The following is a 19903-nucleotide window of genomic DNA, read 5'->3' as shown; positions in this document are numbered from 1 at the left end:
GGTTATATGATCCAATTATATTAGCATTGTTGAGAGGTTGCACTAGTGAAAGTACGGACCCTAGGCCTCATTTTCAAGCATTGCAATACCGTTTTTGTGCCCATTTACTATTTTCTACCTTGCTGTTTTTATTTATTCAGATTATAAAAATATAATTCTACCATCCATATTATACTTTTATCATCATCTCTTCGCCCAACTAGTGCACCTATACAATTTGCCATTGTATTGGGTGTCTTGGGGACACAAGAGATTTCTTCTATTTGGTTGCAGGGACGTTTGAGAGGCACCATATTCACCCTACACCTCTCACGGATTGATAAACCTTAGGTCATCCACTTGAGGGAAAATTGCTACTGTCCTACAGAACTCTGCGCTTGGAGGCCCAACACGTGTCTATAAGAATAAAGTTGCATAGTAGACATCAAGCTCTTTTATGGCGCCGTTGCCGGGGAGGTGAGTGCATGAAGGTATATCTTTAGATCTTACAATTGAATCTTTTAGTTTCTTGTTTTATCACTAGTTTGGTTTATAAAAAGAAAACTACAAAAAATGGAATTTAGGTTGCATCCTATTATTGATTACCTTTATAATATCTTTCTTGAAAATGATGGTTTAGAAAATTGTGCTCAATTGTTAGAAGAAGAAGTCAGTAAAATGTTTGGCACATAATATTTGAATGATGAGCATGATTGAAATGTTGTTAGTGTGAATTCTTTGAATATCCAAAATGCTAATGATGATTGCACAAGTCATGACAAAAATGTTTCTTATGATCATGTCACTTTTGCAGAGTGAATTGGGAGTGCCTTTGCACACCAAAAAGGGAAGATAGATTTTGTAAGAAGCATAAATATTTAGAGACGAAAAATCTGCAAGAGAGGGTAGATGATTGTGCTGAAAGATTTAATTTTTTTCGCCATCCTTGTGAACTTTGCAATGAACGTGGTCATTTAAATCTCCAATGCAAATTGTTTCATGATCGAATTGTGTCCAAAAATTGTGATAACTTGATTACCCTTGAGCATCATAAAGAGCTTAGTTTTCTTTTGGGGTATGAAGAAATGAAACGTATAACTAAGGGTATTCCAAAATTTAATCTCGAGAGATTTCTTGATTTTGATATAGAGGAAATTTGTATGTTTTGTGTGGTAAATTGCATTGAGAATCCTTATATTACCAACTATCTAAAGTCAATAAAACAAATAGAATGTGAAGAGAGTACTAATTAAAGGGAAAATATTTCCCAATACCCTCCTGGTATTTATTATGATGAATCAGGTAACGAGGAGGAGCTTCCTATCCAACCAATCTCATCAATAAGAAGCTTGAAAAGATTAATTAAACCCACACATGATGTGGTGAAGAAGAAGAAAATAAGAAATAATAGAGGTAAAAAAGGTATCTCTCCCAAATAATGTTGCTCCAATTATTGTTATGCCACATGAAAATGAATCAAAAATAATTGTGGAAGATGATGCACTTGATGATGATTCTGTTATGCATATTTCTTGTTGTGATGATTATGATTGGGAAGATAATGATACTTCTTATAATCTTGGAAATCCTTTTGGCACCAACTTGGGAAATTATGATGATAGTAATTGTTATACTGTTGGTGATATTCATACTATTATTGATAAGAATGATTGTGATGATATGCAAAACCACAAGCTTGGGGATGCTATGCTTAATGAATATGATCCTTTGATTCCTTCTACTTTTGATAAGAAAATTTGTTATGATTATAGCATGCCTCCTATTTATGATGATTACATTGATGAAAGTGGGTTTGGAAGAGTGTCAGCTTTAGGTAGTAGTGATCCCACTATTTTGGAGGGTGTTGAATCCTATTACAATATTGATGAAAGTGGATTTCAAGAGGTCGTGACTTTAGTTAGTGATACATCCACTATTTTGGAAGAGGTTTCAATTGACTATGACAATAAAGTTGTTATCTATGATGATTATTATGATGACATGTATGCCATAGAGAGTAATAAATTTTGTATGCTTGTGCATCATGAAAAGAGTGTTGTATGTGATAGTTATATTGTTGAATCCATTCATGATGCCTCTGAAAATTATTATGAGAAAGGAACTTATGCCCTTACATATCTCAATAATATCAAGTTTGTTCTCTATGTGTTAATTGTTTGGAAGTTACACTTGTTTTGGCTTCCCATGCTAGTTGATTTTTGTTCTCATAAGTTGTTTTCTCACAAAATACCTATGCATAGGAAGTGGGTTAGACCTAAATGTGCTAGCCATATGCTTCATGATGCTCTCTTCATGTTTCAATTCTTATCTTTTATGCGAGCATCATTGAAATCATCATGCCTAGCTTAAAAGGCATAAAAGAAAAGCGCTTGTTGGGAGACAACCCAACACTTTTACCTACTGTTTTTGTGTGTTCACATGATTATGCTACTGTAGTAATCATGTTTTATTGCTTCTGTTTCAATAAAGAGCCAAGTAAAGCCTTTAGGATCTTGTTGGGTGATAGTTACTTTGATCTTGCTGAAAAACAGAAACTTTTGTGCTCAAGAAAATAATTCTAGTTTTTAAAGAGTGCATTTGAGTTGATTCTTTTTGCATAAGATCAAAAGACAAATCTCTCAAGTTGTCCTAATTTGTCAGAATTTTTGGAGTAGCATAAGTATGGTTTGAGTACATATTACTACAGACTATTCTGTTTTTCACAGATTCTGTTTTCAATGCATAGTTTGCTTGTTTTCTAGTTTCTATGGCTTATATTGCTCAATATAAATTGTAGAAATGATATGATACACTAGGAATTGTGTGAGCACAATTATGAATCTTGTCTTTGGTAGTACCAAAAGTGGAATGGTTTGCTCTTTGTCATACTAACCAATCTCACAAAGTTCGTTAAGTTTTGTGTGATTGAAGTTTTCAAGTCTTGGGTGAGATACCGATATGAGGGGAATAAGGAGTGAAAAGTGATGACCCACAAGTATAGGGATATATCGTAGTCATTTCGATAAGTAAGAGTGTCGAACCCAACGAGGAGCAGAAGGAAATGATAAGCATTTTTCAGTAAGGTATTCTCTGCAAGCACTGAAATTATCGGTAACGGATAGTTTTGTGATAAGGGAATTTGTAATGGGTAACAAGTAATAAAAGTAAATAAGGTGCAGAAAGATGGCCCAATCCTTTTTGTAGAAAAGTACAAGCCTGGACAAACTCTTATATAAAGGAAAGCACTCCCAAGGACACATGGGAATTATCATCAAGCTAGTTTTCATCACGTTCATATGATTCACCTTCGGCACTTTGATAATTTGATATGTGGGTGGAACGGTGCTTGGGTACTGCCCTTCCTTGGACAAGCATCCCACTTATGATTAACCCCTCTTGCAAGCATCCACAACTACAAAAGAAGTATTAAGGTAAACCTAACCATAGCATGAAACATATGGATCCAAATCAGCCCCTTACGAAGCAAGTCATAAACTAGGGTTTAAGCTTCTGTCACTCTAGCAACCCATCATCTACTTATTACTCCCCAATGCCTTCCTCTAGGCCCAAACAATGGTGAAGTGTCATGTAGTCGACGTTCACATGACACCACTAGAGGAGAGACAACATACATCTCATCAAAATATTGAACGAATACAAAATTCACATGACTACTTATAGCAAGACTTCTCCCATGTCCTCAGGAACAAACGTAACTAATCACAAATCATATTCATGTTCATAATCAGAGGGGTATAAATATGCATAAAGGATCTGAACATATGATCTTCCACCAAATAAACCAACTAGCATCAACTACAATGAGTAATCAACACTACTAGCAACCCACAGGTACCAATCTGAGGTTTTGAGACAAAGATTGGATACAAGAGATGAACTAGGGTTTGAGATGAGATGGTGCTGGTGAAGATGTTGATGGAGATTGACCCCCTCTCGATGAGAGGATCGATGGTGATGACAATGGTGATGATTTCCCCCTCCCGGAGAGAAGTTTCCCCAGCAGAACAGCTCCGTCGGAGCCCTAGATTGGTTCCGCCAAGGTTCCGCCTCGTGGTGGCGGAGTTTTGTCCCGAAAGCTTTCTTATGATTTTTCCAGGGAGAAATACCTCATATAGCATAAGATGGGCACCAGAGGCCTGCCAGGGGGGCCACGTGGCAGGGGGGCGCGCCCAGGGGGTAGGGCGCGCCCCCACCCTCGTGGATGGTGGGTGGGCCCCCTCTGGTGCTTCCTTCGCCCAATATTTTTTATATATTCTGAAACATGCTCCCGTGAAGTTTCAGGACTTTTGGAGTTGTGCAGAATAGGTCTCTAATATTTGCTCCTTTTCCAGCCCAGAATTCCAGCTGCCGGCAGAATAGGCATAAGTATTGTGACATAATGTGTAATAACAACCATTAATGCAATAAATATTGATATAAAAGCATGATGCAAAAAAATGTATCAACTCCCCCAATCTTAGACCTCGCTTGTCCTCAAGAGGAAGCCGATATCGAAAAATATGACCACGTGTTTAGAGATAGAGGTGTCGATAAAATAAAATACGGACATGAGGGCATCATGATCATTCTTATATCAGCAATATATATATATATGTATATATTGTCATATGATTTCTTATGCTAAAGTAACAATTCGTTCACAATTTCAAGTATGAATCAGAAACTTCATTGAAAACTAACAAACTATAATCTCAGTCATTGAAGCAATTGCAATTTATCATAACATCGGAAAGAGTCAATAAAAGAGCTTTTCAGCAAGTCCACATACTTAACTATCAATTAGTCTTTCACAATTGCTAACACTGATGCAATACTTATGGGTATGAAGTTTTAATCGGACACAGAGAAAGATAGGGGCTTATAGTTTTGCCTCACAACCTTTTACCTCAAGGGTAATGTCAACAATAATAGTTCATGAAAACTCACATCTAATTAGCTATATATCAGGATCTTTCCAACAGATTGTGCTTGCCAAAGGATAAAATGTAAAAGGGAAAGGTGAAGATCACCATGACTCTTGCATGAAGTATAAGACAAGAATAAAAGATAGGCCCTTCGCAGAGGGAAGCGGAGGTTTTCATGTGCTTTTATGGTTGGATGCACGAAATCTTAATGCAAAAGAATGTCACTTTATATTGCCACTTGTGATATGGACCTTTATTATGTAGTCTGTCGCTTTTATATCTTCCACGTCACAAGATCGTATAAAGCTTATTTTCTCCACACTAATAAATCATACATATTTAGAGATCAATTTTTATTGCTTGCAACAATGACAAATTACTTGAAGGATCTTACTCAATCCATAGGTAGATATGGTGTACTCTCATGGCAAAACTGGGTTTAAGGATATTTGGATGCACAGTAGTATCTCTACTTGGTGCAAAGAATTTGGCTAGCATGAGAGGGAAAGGCAAGCTCAACATGTTGGATGATCCATGACAATATAATTTATTTCGGATGTAAGAAAACATAACCCATTACGTTGTCTTCTTTGTCCAACATCAACTCTTTAGCATGTCATATTTTAATGAGTGTTCACAATCATAAAAGACGTCCAAGATAGTATATTTATATGTGAAAACCTCTCTTTCTTTATTACTTCCTATTAATTGCAACGATGACCAAAACTATGTTTGTCAACTCTCAACAACTTTTATTCATCACACTCTTTATATGTGAAGTCATTACTCTCCATAAGATCCATATGATCTCTTTAGTTATTTTTATTCTTTCTCCTCCTTTTATTTTTATTCCCTCAAGTTCATAGCAAGATGGCCAAGCCCTTGACTCCACACTAATCTTTATTATATAGCTCACAGACTCGATTACATAGAAGGATCATCAAACAAAACTCAAAACTATATCATACTAAAACTTTATTGCACTATATCAAGATATTACCAAAAGGATCGTACTAAGAAAAATGGTAAAGATAAAGTGTGATGGTGATACGATACCGGGGCACCCCCCCCCCAAGCTTGGCAGTTTCCAAGGGGAGTGCCCATACCCATGTGTTTATGTATCCTTCCTCGGAGGTGGTGATGATGGAGTTGTTGATGATGTAGGCTTATCGTCCATCTTCCAGGGCATAGGCTCACCATCATAGAAAGATGATTGAGTCTCCGGGATCCTCAAATCTGCAGCCAAACTCATCCTCTTGAATCTATATTCATACTCACAGTTTTGGTTTTGCAGATCATAGATCTGGGCTTGGAGATGCTAGATTTTTTCATGAAGCTTGAAGATGGTCTCCCTGATGTTCCTGGCATCTTGCTTGGTGTTGTTGGTGAACTCCGTGATCATTATGTGGTTGGCGTCGAGTCGACGCTCCACCATCTCCTTGCACTTGAAAACATGTTGCTCCATTGCCTTGAGTCTTGTCTCCACGCTTTCGGTCCTCCTTGGTCCCTCAATATCACGGATGTGCAGCAACCCCTCACGCATCTCAATGGTTTGAGGGTGTTGCAGTACCTCCACGAGGTAGGGGTTGATGACCTTCTCGAAGAACTTGTCCTTGGGGGAGCTTGGAGACGTCATGATGATCTAGATCTGTCAGAAAAATAGCTCGAAACAAAGACAGAAGGTATTTGCATGATACGTTGGTCAAAACCTTTGGGAGATTATATAATGAATTTTTACCGACCAAAATAAGTATCGTGCAAGAAAACGGAGTCCGGAGAGCACACGAGGTGACCACGAGGTAGGGGTGCGCCCAGGGGGTAGGGCGCGTCCTCCACCCTCGTGGACGTCTCGTGTCCTTCCCAGACTGCTTCTTATTTTCCTATTTTCTTAAATATTCCAAAATGGAGAAAAATTGCTATTAGAATTGTTTTGGCGTCGGTTTACTTACCGTACCTCATACCTATTCCTTTTCGGAGTCTGAAACGTTCTGGAAAGTTTTCTTTATGTATTGCTCCGTGGTTACGGTGTCGATAACATTAGTTTAAAAATTTATAGGATTACCTGAGATATAATGTTTGATTCTTTGACCGTTCACCACCCTCGGATTTGTGCCTTCGAAGTTGTTGATTTTTATGGCACCGGAACGATAGACCTCCTCGATAATGTAAGGACCTTCCCATTTTGAGATGAGTTTGCCTGCAAAAAATCTTAAACGAGAGTTGTATAGCAAAACATAATCACCTATATTAAACTCACGTTTTTGTATCCTTTTGTCATGCCATCTTTTACCTTTTTTCCCTAAACAGTTTGGCATTCTCATAAGCCTGGGTTCTCCATTCATCAAATGAGCTAATGTCAAAAAGCCTCTTCTCACAGGCAAGTGCGAAATCATAATTGAGCTCTTTAATGGCCCAATATGCCTTATGTTCCACTTCAAGAGGTAAGTGGCATGCTTTCCATAAACCATCTTATAAGGAGACATGCCCATAGGATTTTTATATGCAGTTCTATAAGCCCATAATGCATCATCAAGTTTCTTGGACCAATTCTTTCTAGATCTATTAACAGTCTTTTGAAAAATTAATTTAAGCTCTCTATTACTCAGTTTTACTTGACCGCTACACTGTGGATGATATGGGGATGCAATTCTATGATTAACATCATACTTAGCAAGCATGTTACGAAAAGAACCATGAATAAAATGTGAACCATCATCAGTCATTAAGTATCTAGGGACTCCAAACCTCGGAAAAATAACTTCTTTAAGCATCTTAATAGAGGTGTTATGATCAGCACTACTAGTTGGAATAGCTTCTACCCACTTAGTAACGTAATCAACAACAACTAAAATATGTGCATACCCATTAGAGGAAGGAAACGGTCCCATATAATAAAAGCCCCAAACATCAAATGGTTCAATAACAAGTGAATAATTCATAGGCATTTCTTGACGTCTACTAATATTACCAATTCTTTGACATTCATCACAAGACAAGACAAACTTACGGGCATCCTTGAAGAGAGTAGGCCAATAAAAACCGGATTGCAATACCTTATGTGCAGTTCTATCTCCAGCATGGTGTCCTCCATAAGCCTCGGAGTGACACCTGCGTAGAATCTGTTCCTGTTCATGCTCAGGTACACACCATCTAATGACACCATCTACTCCTTTATAAAGGTGTGGATCATCCCAGAAGTAATGTCTTAAATCATAGAAAAGCTTTTTCTTTTGATGGTATGTGAAACTAGGTGGTATAAATTTAGCAACAATGTAATTAGCATAATCAGCATACCATGGAGCAGTACGAGAAGCATTTATGACAGCCAATCGTTCATCAGGAAAGCTATCATCAATAGGTAGTGGGTCATCAAGAACATTCTCTAACCTAGCAAGTTGTCTGCAATGGGGTTCTCAGCTCCCTTTCTATCAATAATATGCAAATCAAATTCTTGTAGTAGGAGAACCTGTCTAATAAGTCTAGGTTTACCATCTTTCTTTCCATAAGATATTTAATAGAAGCATGATTAGTGTGAACAGTTACTTTAGAATCAACAATATAAGGTCTGAACTTATCATAAGCAAATACAACTGCTAAAAATTCTTTTTCAGTAGTAGCATAATTTCTTTGGGCACTGTCTAGAGTTTTACTAGCATATTGGCTAACATTTAATTTCTTATCAACTCTTTGTCCTAGAACAGCCCCTACAGCATAATCACTAGCATATCACATAATTTCAAAGGGTAAATTCCAATCAGGTGGTTGAACAATAGGTGCAGAAATCAAGGCTTTCTTAAGTATTTCAAATGCCTCTACACAATCATCATCAAACACAAAAGGAGCATCTTTTTGTAAGAGATTCGTCAGAGGCCTAGAAATTTTAGAGAAGTCCTTAATGAACCTCCTATAAAAACCGGCATGACCAAGGAAACTTCTTATACCTTTAATGTCCTTAGGACATGGCATATTTTCAATAGCATCAACTTTACCTTTATCAACTTCAATACCTCTTTTAGAAATTTTATACCCCAAGACAAAACCTTCATTAACCATAAAGTGGCACTTCTCCCAATTGAAGACAAGATTAGTTTCTTCACATCTCTGCAAAACTCGATCAAGGTTGCTTAAGCAATCATCAAAAGAAGTTCCATAAACGGAGAAATCATCCATGAAAACCTCAACAATCTTTTCACAAAAGTCAGAGAATATAGCAGTCATACATCTATGAAAGGTAGCAGGTGCATTGCATATACCAAAAGGCATACGTCTATAAGCAAAGGTACCGAAAGGGCAAGTAAAGGTTGTGTTTTCTTGATCCTCTTTTGACACAGGTATTTGAGAGAAACCAGCATAACCATCTAGAAAGCAAAAATGTGTATGTTTGGATAATCTTTCTAGAATTTGATCAATAAAAGGTAACGGGTAATGATCCTTTTTAGTAGCTTTATTTAATTTGCGGAAATCAATTACCATTCTATAACCTGTAACAATTCTTTGTGGGATCAATTCATCTTTATCATTAGGAACAACGGTAATACCTCCCTTCTTAGGGACACAATGGACAGGACTTACCCCTGACTATCAGCAACAGGATAAATTATACCTGCCTCTAGAAGCTTTAGTATTTCTTTTCTTACCACTTCTTTCATCTTAGGATTTAACCGTCGTTGGTGATCAACAACCGGTTTCACGTCTTTCTCCAATTTTATTTTGTGCTGGCATAGAGTGGGACTAATGCCCTTAAGATCATCAAGAGTATATCCAATAGCAACACGGTGCTTCTTTAGAGTTTTCAATAATTTCTTTTCTTCATGCTCTGAAAGGTTAGCACTAATAATAACAGGATATATCTCTTTCTCATCAAGATAAGCATATTTAAGAGTATCGGGTAAAGGTTTATGCTCAAACACGGGATCACCCTTGGGTGGAGGAGGGTCCCCTAGGATTTCAACAGGCAAGTTGTGTTTCAAAATACATCCCTGTTTAAAGAATACTTCATCTATTTCCCTTCTTTCATTCATAAACATATCATTTTCATGGTCAAGCAAATATTGTTTTAAAGGATCATTAGGAGGCACGGCAATAGAGGCAAGACCAATAATTTCACATTTACTAGGCAATTCTTTATCATGGGGTTGTCTATGAAATTTAGCAAAATTAAACTCATTAGACATATCCCCCAAACCAATAGCAACAACATCCTTTTTGCAATCTATCCTAGCATTAACAGTATTCAAGAAGGGTCTACCAAATATAATGGGACAAAAGTTATCTTGTGGGGAACCAAGAATAAGAAAATCAGCAGGATATTTGACTTTCCCACACAAGACTTCAACATCTCTAACAATCCCAACTGGTGAAATAGTGTCTCTATTGGCAATCTTAATTGTAACATCAATTTCCTCTATCTCAGCAGGTGCAATATCATGCATAATTTCTTTATATAAGGAATGAGGTGTTGCACTTTCACTAGCACCCATATCACGTAAGCCATGATAGCAATGATCTCCTATTTTAACAGAAATAACAGGCATGCCTACAACAGGTCTATGTTTGTTTTTAGTGTCAAGTCTAGCAATTCTAGCAGCTTCCTCACAAAAGTAAATAACATGCCCATCAATATTATCTGCAAAGAGATCTTTAACCATAGCAATACTAGGTTCAACTTTAATTTGCTCAGAGGGTGTAGGTGTTCTAGTATTACTCTTATGAACCATAGTTGAAGCTTTAGCATGATCCTTTATTCTAACAGGGAAAGGTGGTTTCTCAATATAAGCAGTAGGAACAACGGAATCATTATAAGTTATAGTCTTTTCTTCAAATTTAATAGGTGCAACTACTTTTACTTCAATCGAAGGATTATATTTAAACCACTTCTCCTTAGGGAGATCAACATGAGTAGCAAAGGATTCACAGAAAGAAGCTACTATCTCAGAGTCAAGTCCATATTTAGTGCTAAATTCACGGAAAGCATCGGTATCCATCAAAGATTTAACACAGTCAAACTTAGGTGTTATACCTGACTCATTACCTTCATCAAGATCCCAATCTTCAGAGTTGCGCTTAATTCTTTCCAATAAATCCCATTTGAATTCAATAGTATTCATCATAAAAGAGCCAGTACAAGAAGTATCGATCATGGAGCGATTATCGGGAGAAAGTCGAGCATAAAAATTTTGAATAATAATTTCTCTTGAGAGCTCATGATTGGGGCATGAATATAACATTGACTTAAGCCTCCCCCAAGCTTGAGCGATGCTTTCTCTTCGCGAAGCCAAAAATTATATATATATATATATAATTACGATCACGATGAACGAGATGCATAGGATAAAACTTTTGATGAAATTCCAATTTCAATCGGTTGTAGTTCCATGATCCCATATCATCACATAGCCTAAACCATGTCAATGCCTTTCCCTTCAAAGATAAAGGGAAGATTTTCTTCTTGATAACATCCTCGGGTATACCTGCAAGCTTAAATAATCCACAAACTTCATCCACATAGATTAGGTGCAAATCGGGGTGTAATGTTCCATCACCTGTGAAAGGATTAGCTAGCAGTTTCTCTATCATACCCAAAGGAATTTCAAAGTAAACATTTTCAGTAGGTTCAGTAGGTTGAGGAGAAACTCTTTGTTCTACTGGTCCGGGTGAAGATACCCCGAACAAGCCCCTCAAAGGATTACTTTCCATAGTAACAAGTGACAGTAAATTTCAGCACACTATATAAATTTTTCCTTGCCAAATTCCACCTACCAAAGGTGCTTCACTCCCCGGCAACGGTGCCAGAAAAGAGTCTTGATGACCCACAAGTATAGGGGATCTATCATAGTCCTTTCGATAAGTAAGAGTGTCGAACCCAGCGAGGAGCAGAAGGAAATGATAAGTAGCTTTCAGTAAGGTATTCTCTGCAAGCACTGAAATTATCGGTAACAAATAGTTTTGTGATAAGGTAATTTGTAACGGGTAACAAGTAATAAATGTAAATAAGGTGCAGCAAGATGGCCCAATACTTTTTGTAGCAAAGGACAAGCCTGGACAAACTCTTATATAAAGGAAAGCGCTCCCGAGGACACATGGGAATTATAGTCAAGCTAGTTTTCATCACATTCATGTGATTCGCGTTCGGTACTTTGATAATTTGATATGTGGGTGGACCGGTGCTTGGGTACTGCCCTTCCTTGGACAATCATCCCACTTATTATTAACCCCTCTTGCAAGCATCCGCAACTACAAAAGAAGTATTAAGGTAAACCTAACCATAGCATGAAACATAGGGATCCAAATCAGCCCCTTACGAAGCAACTCATAAACTAGGGTTTAAGCTTCTGTCACTCTAGCAACCCATCATATACTTATTACTACCCAATGCCTTCCTCTAGGTCCAAACAATGGTGAAATTTCATGTAGTCGACGTTCACATGACACCACTAGAGGAGAGACAACATACATCTCATCAAAATATCGAACGAATACCAAATTCACATGACTACTTATAGCAAGACTTATCCCATGTCCTCAGGAACAAAACGTAACTACTCACAAATCATATTCATGTTCATAATCAATGGGGTATAAATATGCATAAAGGACCTGAACATATGATCTTCGACCAAATAAACCAACTAGCATCAACTACAAGGAGTAATCAACACTACTAGCAATCCACAGGTACCAATCTGAGGTTTTGAGACAAAGATTGGTTACAAGAGATGAACTAGGGTTTGAGATGAGATGGTGCTGGTGAAGATGTTGATGGAGATTGACCCCCTCCCTATGAGAGGATCGATGGTGATGACGATGGTGATGATTTCGCCCTACCGGAGGGAAGTTTCCTCGGCAGAACAGCTCCGCCGGAGCCCTAGATTGGTTCCGCCTCATGGCGGCGGAGTTTCGTCCCGAAAGCTTGCTTATGATTTTTTCTAGGGCAAAAGACCTCATATAGCAGAAGACGGGCACCGGAGGCCTGCCAGGGGGCCCACGAGGCAGGGGGGCGCGCCCCCCACCCTCGTGGATGGTGGGTGGCCCCCCTCTGGTGCTTCTTCGCCCAATATTTTTAATATATTCGGAAACGTGCTCCCGTGAAGTTTCAGGACTTTTGGAGTTGTGCAGAATAGGTCTCTAATATTTGCTCCTTTTCCAGCCCAGAATTCCAGCTGCCGGCATTCTCCCTCATGTAAACCTTGTAAAATAAGAGAGAATAGGCATAAGTATTGTGACATAATGTGTAATAACAGCCCTTAATGCAATAAATATCGATATAAAAGCATGATGCAAAATGGACGTATCAACAAGAACCTAAGCTTGGGGATGTCTAAGGCACCCCCAAGGTAATATTCAAGGAATATCCAAGCAACTAAGCTTGGGGATGCCCCGGAAGGTATCCCCTCTTTTGTCTCCAACATTATCGGTAACCTCACTTGGAGCTATGTCTTCATTCGTCACATGATATGAGTTTTACTTGGAGCATCAACTTAATTTGTTAGGATTTGATTGTTGTTATTTAGAATAATGTTTTGCATCTTTTATTTTAATAAAAGTGGCAATGATAGCCTTTGCCATGTTTATTTTGCAAGTATACATGTTGCTGTTTGAAAACAGAAAGTTTACCGTTGTTGCAAAAATTGCATAGAAAAGTCAGAATGTGGTAAAATGTTGAAACTATTTAAAAAATGAGTTCTGATAAATTTTCTACAGTGTGGCAAATTTTCATAAATTTTGGAGTTAGGGAAGTATTGATACTCTTGCATTCTTTACAGACTGTACTGTTTTGGTAGATTGTTGTTATGTTTGCATTGTTTGCATATGTTTGATTGTTTAATGATTCTATTAGAGGATAGGAGTATTAGTTATGCAGAGACATTTAGTGTGCATTGTTGAATAATAATTTTAGTGATTTTCTATAGTAGAGAATGATAAGGTTTTTGCATTGGTTTATACTAACTTATCTCACGAGTTCTTGTTGAGTTTTGTGTGGATGAAGCTTTTGAGATTTAGGAAAACCGTGGTATGAGAGGGATTAAGGAGACACAAAAGCTCAAGCTTGGGGATGCCCAAGGCACCCCAAGATAATATTTCAAAAATTCTCAAGCATCTAAGCTTGGGGATGCCTCGGTAGGCATCCCACCTTTCCTCTTCAACAATTATCGGTTAGTATCGGTTGAGCCTAAGTTTTTGCTTGTTCACATGAGTTGTGCTATTCTTGGAATGCCATTTTATTTTCATTTTGCTTGTTGTTTTAATAAAATACTTAGATCTGAAAGTTTCTAAATAAAATAGAGTCCTCAAATAGTTGCCAGGGAGGATAAGTAAGCGGCATTCACATCCCGTCAACGAAGCTCTTTTCTATGGAATTATTCTTGTACTTCACTTATATCCTATGAGTAAATTGTTGAATAAATTGAATGTCATGAAGTTGAAATCATATCATGCCTAGTGGTATCTTCACATTAGGTTTAGAAAGTGAAATCTTTTGAGGCTTGACAATCACAATATTGGTCAAACAAGCAATTCACGAATAATTAGTATAAGGAAGAGAATTTCACATATAAATACACTATCATGGAAATCTTTTGTGATCGTGAGCCCCCATCAAAATATTATATGCCAAAATTGTTGACGTTGGACAAGGAAGACAACGTAATGATTTATGTTTGTTCATATTCACATAGAAGTTATATTGGCATGGATCCTTCAACATGTGGTGCTTGCCCCCCATCTTTGCTAGCCAAAAATTCCGCACCGAGTAGAGATACTACTTGTGCATCCAAAAACCCTTAAACCCAAATCATATTTTCAAGACTCCACCAACCATACCTAAGGATTGAGAAAGATCCTTCAAGTAAGTTGTCATCGGTGCAATAAGGTAATAAAAATTGCTTCTAGAAGTGTAAGATCATTTAGTGTAAGAGAAAATTGAGCGTTGTACGAACTTGTGATGGTAAAGCAATAAAAGTGACAGACTGCATAATAAAGGTTGCTATTGTCGGTGGGAAATGACACCTATGGGGTCATTGGGATCCCTTCTAGGTTGGCCGGTGCGGGGTTGTGCGAAGAGCAGGTCTGGCGGTCAGCACACAAATCGTTTTCCCAGGTTCGGGCCGCGGAGAGGCGTAAAACCCTAGTCCTGCTTGTATGTGTATTTAGGTGGTCTTGTGTTCTTGAACTAGCTGTCGTGGCTCTCTAGTCGAAAAGATCTGAATCCCTCTCCAGTACGCCTCGGGCCTCCTTTTATAGACAAAAGGGGTTGCCATAGTGGCACACAGGAGGTGGAAAGGTGTACAGGGGCTGAGTCTATCCCGTGGCATCGTCGGACAAACACATTTAATGCGCTGCCGACGTGTCCCTCTTGCTTTATTGGGGATGGCAAAGAAGCTCGTCCCAGCTGTCTTCGCCTCACCTGGCCCCGACGCGCGTCCAAGCTGACGAGGCGTTGTAGCGCCACATTGGCTGGCCGATGGGCTGGCGCGGTGGTGGAGCCTTCACGAAGATCTGCATGCCACCACGTAGGTGCTTGCTGAGTTGGTGTACAGGCTGCGTGCTGCCATGCAGATGCCTGCTCAGCTGGTCGAGATGGCAGCTGTATGGGAGTGGCGGTGGAGTCTTGGCGGACGCGGGCATGGCTGCGGCCTCGCGGGCGTCCTCGGCACGAAAGGGTCTCGCTGCGGCATCGCGGTCGTCCCCGACAAGGGTCTTGCTGGGGGTCGTCATCTTCTGGTTTCCATCTGATCTTGTGTGTCTATGATCTCTACAAAGATCTGCACGCCACTAGGAGGTGCCTCCCGATCCTTGGTTCCAATATGGCGTGGAGACCCCTTGGGCTCAAGGGTGGTACGCTCTATTGGCGTCAGGTAAGTTGCCCCGGCAAGGATCTTACCGAGGCTGTGGAAGCCACCCTAGAAAGAGTCTTGCCGGGGGAGTCCACCTCGCCCTCTTGCTCTCTTTGCGTCTCTAGTCTTCGCGTTGCTCCGGTATCCCTCCTCTGCCCTGCTTAGTGTGGCCGTGGGCGCGGCTCTGACCGCCCGTGCACAAGTTAAGGGGTGCAAAAGGAGAGCCCCCACTTTTGTACACCGACAGGAGCCCCCGGGCCTGGGCCACACATAAGCATGACGCATTGTTGGGCTAGGCCCAAAACGGTGTGCGGGCAGGTGGAGCGGATTTTTACCGCAGTAATTTCCCGTCTGCTGCGCTTCCCCACGACCCGCGTTGAACGCGTGACGTGGAGGGTCATGCGTGACATGGGGGTCGTGCGTGGGGCGGTTTCCGCACGCATGCGTCACATCGTGGTAAAGAGGCAACTCGCGCCTTCCCCGTAAAAAGAGGAAAACGCAGAGGCGCCGCTCATTTACTGAGTGGACTCGGGTCGTGGTATTCAAGGCGCCCACGCCCCGCGATCATGGGGTGGAGAACGGCCGTCTTATCTGTCCCCTATGTTTCTGCTCGCCCTCCACGTGTCCCCCGTGCTTTGAAGGTGGTAGGCGGTGGGCGCGGGCCTTGAATGGCGAGGCGGGGAAACGGGCCGCTGCTGATTGGGGCAGTGGGTCGGCCTCGATTCCCTGCGCCCCTGATGGTTGGATTGGCTGAGTGGGGGCCGAGTGCCGACCCCACCCCTTACTAAGAAGGGGGGAGGGGGATGGCCCCCACAATCTTTCGTCATCCCTCTCCTTCCACCTCGGCTCCACTGTTTCATCTGTCATGGCGAGAGGGGGCGCCAGTCCTTCTACGGTGGCGGCGAGGGTCTCTGCTCGACAGCGCGTCCCTCCTTCCCAAGGGCCCATGGTGGCGGATCCGTCCACGAGAGGAAGGGCGAGGGGGCGAGTCCGAGGCCGGTGTGGCGCTCGGGGAAGAGGGAGACGGGGCGGCGCACCGGCCCTGCCTCTGCCAGCGATGCCTCCTCCGATGGAGGGCCACATCGGGGACAAGCCTCGCAAGTTCTTCATCAGGCTGCGTCGGGCACCGCGCCGTCACCTTCTCCTTCCCGCGCCATTCGCTCGGGAGATGGAACTCGATCCACCACAGACCCTGAGGCTGCACATGAGGGGCTGCGGGAACGGCAACACGCGGGTCGTCGTCGACTTCCTCGCCCCTCGGGTCATGTATCTTCGCCGCGGATGGAAGACCTTCGCTCGCATCCATAGCCTGCCGCGGGGCTTGTTCTCTATTTCAAATTAATGGAGAATGGCCTGCTCTCCGTCAAGGTCTTTGGAGACTCTGGGACTCGCCTGAAGTGCTGCGTGGAGAGCTCCTCCAACGATGAAGACTCCTCCTCAAGCGGGAGTGATGAGGAGGACAGTGACAGCGACGACGAGAGCGTCGAGAGGGGGCAAGTCGACCTCGTCTCCGACTGACCGCATCACCCCTCCCTTCACTGTGCCCTCTGCCGAGGGCCTTCCTCGTCAAGCTCTCCATCGGCGCGTTCCTTGTCCCTTCCTTTTTGCCTTTACCTGCCGCACCTGGGAGGAAAGGGGCAAGAACAGGGATCATAGGGGCACTTATCTTTTCTAGTTTGTAAGCCTGCGGGCACTTGTTAGATTTCAAAATTTGTAATCCCCTTTCTCGTGTACCCATTCCGTATGAATTGTACTTGTTTGCAATGCATGAATGAAAGGAAGGGTGTTGCCGGGTTATGTTTGCGTGTGGGTGAGGGCCACACCGAGGAACGCGTCCTCATTATCTTAAGATAAACATGGTCTCCTGGAACAGGTCATTGCCGTCCTCCTACTATACGGCCCGACTACGCTCATGCTCTTGGCCAAGGTAGGGGCCGAGTAGGATTAGGCCTTTCGCTCGTCCTCTTCCCACCACACTACAACCAAGTTCCGGCCTAAAGTAGAGCTTTTGGACACGGAACGGAGGGGGCAAGATGGTACAAGAGTGAGCGAAGCCTTATACGTTCAAGGTTCACACGGGCGCACGGAGTGGGGGGGGGGAGAAAAACTTATCTGATGTTGCAGCCCCGGCAACCTTGGCCTGCCGCGGTTAGCTCCTTGTGTATGCAGCCCCGGGCAACCTTGGCTTGCCGGGGCCGGAGCGCCGGCCTATCCTTTTTCCTCCCAATAGCTCAGCAGAAATGTCCATGTACCCTGCGAACCAAAGAAGACGGAAAGGAATAGAGTGACGCACACTCGACCTCTATGCTAGGGGTTAGCCACCGCTAAGCACTATCAACCCTAACCGAGGGAGAGACTCAATCTAGAATTCATGCTATAACTTAGGGCGTTAGCGCTTCATTTATTTGTGCTCACGGTCTGCACCTGGCTTTGTACAAAGGGTTACATGCCTTGCTGGCAAGGCTCGTACAAAAGGTGGTTTGCCGGGGGGCCCGGCAACCGCGCCTCATGGGTAGAACTTGCGAAGATGTTCGATGTTCCATGAGTTGCTCACTGGAACACCATCTTTGGTCTCCAGGCGGACTGCGCCAGGCCTGGTGACTCGTATTACCCGATAAGGGCCCTCCCACTTTGGCGTCAACTTGTTGGAATTCTTGGCTGACTGAACGTGCCGAAGAACAAGGTCGACTTCCTCAAAGCTCCGGGCATGAACCTTGAGGCTATGGTAGTGGCGCAAAGCTTGCTGGTAGCGCGCTGCTCGCACAGCCGCCCGAAGATGATCTTCCTCAAGGAGCGTCGCATCATCTTGCCGCAACTGCTCTTGCTCAAGCTCGTCATGAGCGAGCACTCGAGGTGACCCATATGTGAGTTCCGTGGGGAGAACTGCTTCTGCCCCGTAAACGAGGGAAAAGGGTGTCTGGTTGGTGGCTCGATTTGGCGTTGTTCTGATCGACCAAAGAACCGCCGTCAATTCATCAATCCAGCATCGTCCGCACCTACGCAGCCTATCAAAAGCCCTTGTCCGGAGGCCTCACAACACTTCAGCATTTGCCCTTTCAGCCTCGCCGTTGCTTCATGGATGTGCAATAGAAGCAAAACAGACCTTGCTGCCGAGGTCTTGGATGTACTGCATGAAGGCGTGGCTCGTGAACTGTGTGTCGTTGTCGGTGATTATCCTGTTTGGCACACTGAAACGGCAGACTAGCCCCTTGAAGAATTTGACGGCTGATTTTGCTGTCACCTTTCTCACTGTCTCCACCTCTGGCCACTTTGTGAACTTGTCGATCGCAACGTACAAGTACTCAAAGCCCCCGACAGCATGGGGAAAGGGGCCCAGTATGTCGAGGCCCCAGACCGAGAATGGCCAGGAAAGAGGGATTGTTTGGAGTGCTTGAGCTGGTTGATGAAGCTTCTTCGAATGGAACTGACACGCTTCACACTTGGTTACTAGTGTCGTTCCATCCTGGAGGGCGGTGGGCCAGAAGAAACCTTGCCGGAATGCCTTGCCAGCAAGGGCCCTTGACCCTATGTGGGAGCCACATATGCCTCCGTGTATCTCTACCAACAACCCCAGTCCTTCCTCCCGGGGGATGCACTTCAATTTCACACTATTTGGTATTTTCTGTACAGGACGTCGTCGACGAACTGATACATGGCAGACCTACGGGCTACTTTCTCCGCTTCTTCCTGCTCCTCAGGGAGTTCCCCTGTAAGGAGGAATCGGACGGTATGTTGTGCCCATGTCGTTGCCCGAGGCTCGACAGCAAGGACTAGAGGCACTTCATTGGCCATGGGAGCAGCTGTCTCTACAACTAGGACTTGACGCCCCGCCGGAGCCGGTTACCCCACGGCTGGCTCAATGCCCACGGCAACATCCTCGCCGGTGGCTCCTGGAAGCTCAGCGGGAAAGTACTTGCCGGGGCCTGATTTCCTTCGCTTGTTCTGCTTTGTTGATGGTTCAACGGATGGTTGAGTCAGCCGAAGCACAAAAGTACCTGGTTCCACAGGTAGTTTGAAGGCAGCGCCTTCGAAAGGTAGTCGGTGATGTCATTCTCCACTCGGTGAACATGCTCCGCCTGTATACCGTCAAAGCGCTCCTCCAGCTTCCTCACCTCATCCACATAGGCCTCCATCAATGGGCTTTAATAATCTTTGTTGACTTGTCTG

The sequence above is a fragment of the Triticum urartu genome, chromosome 7, assembly GCF_003073215.2.
Source record: "Triticum urartu cultivar G1812 chromosome 7, Tu2.1, whole genome shotgun sequence".
NCBI lineage: Eukaryota > Viridiplantae > Streptophyta > Magnoliopsida > Poales > Poaceae > Triticum > Triticum urartu.
The sequence above is the reverse complement of the archived record's forward strand: the minus strand, read 5'-3'. Positions refer to the sequence as shown.